Genomic DNA, 3,548 nt, shown 5'->3' on the forward strand with positions numbered 1-3,548 from the left:
CATTAAGGATCTTGGAGATGCACAATACATATTGGGGATAGGGATCTATAGGAATAGATCCAAAAAACTGATAGGTTTGAATCAAAGTGCATACATTGAAAAGATCTTGAAAAGGTTCAAGATGGAGAACTCTAAGAAAGGTTTGGTACCTATTCAAAGAGGAACACTCCTTAGTTCATCTCAGTGCCCCACCACGAAAGATGAACAAGAGAGAATGAAGAAAGTCCCATATGCGTCTGCCATTGGGTCAATCATGTATGCAATGATATGTACTAGACCGGATGTGTCATGCGCTCTTAGCCTGACAAGCAGATACCAGAATAACCCAGGAAACAGTCATTGGATTGCTGTTAAAAGTATATTGAAATACCTTAGGAGGACTAAGGATATGTTTCTAATATATGGGTCTGGTGAGGAGGAACTCGTTGTAAAAGGTTACGTGGACGCGAGTTTCCAAACTGATCGAGATGATTTTCGATCACAATCCGGTTATGTCTTCACGTTAAATGGAGGTGCAGTCTCTTGGAAGAGTTCAAAACAGGATGTTGTTGCTCTATCCACTACAGAGTCAGAGTACATCGCCGCATCATTGGCAGCTCAGGAAGCTGCATGGATGAAGAAATTCATCGACGACTTAGGAGTAGTCCCTTCCATTCAGGACCCTCTTGAGATCTTTTGTGACAACGAAGGTGCGATTGCACAAATCAAGGAACCTCGTGCTCATCAAAAGACCCGTCACATTGAGCGGAGATTCAACTACATAAGGGATGAAGTTGAAAAGGGAAAGATATGTATTCGCAAAGTTCACACAGATCTTAATATAGCGGATCCTCTCACGAAGCTCTTACATGGATCAAAACATGCAGGACATGTTTGTGCATTAGGGCTTCGATATTCTAGTGATTGGTCATGATCTGTTTTAAGTATTGTAACGGAACGAAATTGTTCAAACTCATTAATATAATTATGGTTTAATTTATTTTGAGTTAAGTTCCTATTTTGCATATTTTATCCATGAATAAACTATTATTCTAAATTCCGTAGTTGATCACATTTGTGGGAACAAGTGTGAGGTCTAGACTATTATAAACTTGGATTGGTATACATTCACGGACTGAATGTGGGGCAAGGTTGCAACCAAGGTTCATAGATATTTGTGGGATACAAATATTGGAAGACCCGCCCTCAAGATTTACTAAATGGAGCCTTTGTGGTTGATCACATGTAATCTTGAGTAAAGGCGAATATCATTGTATCCTCTGACCTGAGATACATATTGGGTTCGGATATTTACCAAGTATGGTGCCTTGATTCTTTCCTTCGCTATTCTGAAATATGGTAGTTCATAAGGAAGAGCTCAGGTACAATGCAAGGTACATATTTAGGACGTATGTAGTCAAGATGGAATTTGTCCCTCTTATTCGTTGAGAGTCAGATGTCTAAGGCCTGATAAAGTTAAATCTAGAAGAGAGTGATCAATCTGTGTCTCTTGGATTTAACATGACATCTAGGACGAAAGGAAATAATGAAAGATTCACCTATTCATATTCGAGATGGAAACTCGAAAGGGATGATGTTATTGAATGGCAAAAGTCATAACATATTGGGGGTGATGGACGGTCGTTAGGTGGTATCCATCACTTGCATTAATTTCTTATGTTCCTCGTGCAAGTGGGAGATTGAAGGTTTTTCGTATGCCCGAGAGACATATTTAATTAATGTGGCTAATTTGTTATGATCCAAGTCGGGTCATACCCAATAACAAGCTTACCGACACTTTACAAGTATTTAATCTTAACGGTTGGATCGTTAAATAAATACGCGACACTTGGATTTTAGAAAATCGGTTTTCTAAAATAATATCACTTGAGATAAATTATTTGGATAATTTATATATAATTGTTTATAAGTTTAAATAATTATGTTGTGTTATATTTTATAAAAGGTTTATAAAATATAAAAGTAACAAAACTATTACATGTTTATAAATATATGTAGATAACATGTTCATATATTTTATTAAGACATGGTTTTATAAAATAAGTAGAGTGCAGAATTTTGGTCTCCAAGACAAGATTCCATACTCCTTTTGTTACTTCCAACATACACAACTACATAGGAGCATGGCATATTACTTGTACCCATGCTTGACCATCATTTTTCAAGTGATATACACATTCTAAGCTAGTAAAAAAAACTGGAAAATTCTGCAGCAAAAGGGCTGCTAGGCCGTGGCCTTTGGAGCTAAAAGGAGTGTTCACAATTTTTTTTTTACAAGCTAAATTCAAGTGTCATACAAATCCTAACTAAAGGCAAGAGTGTTGGGGTTATAGCTTGGGGTATTACACACTTGAGACTTCAAGTTAGAAGTTGCTATTTCATCATCATCTTCATCATCTTGTAACCTCCTAACTTGGAGTAGGTACATCTCTTTACTTGCTTGTAGTTTGTAAGTATATATCACAACTTGATCCTAATTGGGATTTAACTTTAATTGGTTAAAGATTAACAAGTTTTAAATGATAATATGAACATGCTTCCGCTTTTTCTTAATTCTTAAAATGGTTTAAGTATATTATAAACTTGTTAAATCCCAACAATATCTTCATCAGATTCAGAATCATCTTGATGATTTAGACATAGATAGCATTTACAAATGGAATCATCATACCATATATGTCCTGTGACTGGATCTTTACCATGATAAACAGGATTTCCTTCACTTGTAAAATATGCAACTTTTAGTGGATCAGAATCTAATACGTTTAGTTCTGAGGGAACTACTGGACAATTTTGAACAATATTTGGTTTTGGAAAACGGATCTCAACTAGACCATCTGATCTAGTATGGAAAACTGGATCTGTTGATTGGGCTGTTTGTGTCTGGGAGTGGATTGATTCATAATTTGTTAACCAAGAAAAAGGGAGTAATTCACAAAGGGCTTCTTTGGTTATTTGTTTTGGGATGTAGGAAAGACTAGGTGTAGCTGTTGAATCTATATTAAGGAATATAGCATCTTCTGTGTTTATGTGAGATGGAACTGGTATGTCAAAAGCATGGTTTTGTACTCTGTAAACCATTTGGTAGTGAAGAGTAGCAGCATACGTGTTTACCTGAGGTGCTCCAGTTATCTGCATCTGGACTTTCAAGGCTGTCAACAGTGATGGATCTGTGAGAGGCATATTGAAATTTGGAAAGAAAGTCAGGAAGACTGTTCCAGCATTCAGAGTTGTTTGTACTGTTGCAATACAAGCATCTTGATATCTTGTAAACCTTGAATCAAGGAGAGCTATTCGAGAGACTACTCCAAGTCCTTTTCTCCCATGAAAAGTAAGAGCTAATCTGATAGCACCAAAGTGCATATGTGTGTAACCTGCTCTCTGCCAATTAGGGATTAAATGTTTTGGTAATTCAAGAGATACCAACTGCTCTTTTGAATCAGAAGTGATTTGATATTGATCAAATCGAGAAGCTTGGATAAATTCTTTTGTTTTTGGATTTTTCGATGAGTGAAATACTTGAGAAGCTACTCTAGAAATTGAAGAAG

This window comes from Rutidosis leptorrhynchoides, chromosome 10, assembly GCF_046630445.1.
Source record: "Rutidosis leptorrhynchoides isolate AG116_Rl617_1_P2 chromosome 10, CSIRO_AGI_Rlap_v1, whole genome shotgun sequence".
Lineage (NCBI taxonomy): Eukaryota > Viridiplantae > Streptophyta > Magnoliopsida > Asterales > Asteraceae > Rutidosis > Rutidosis leptorrhynchoides.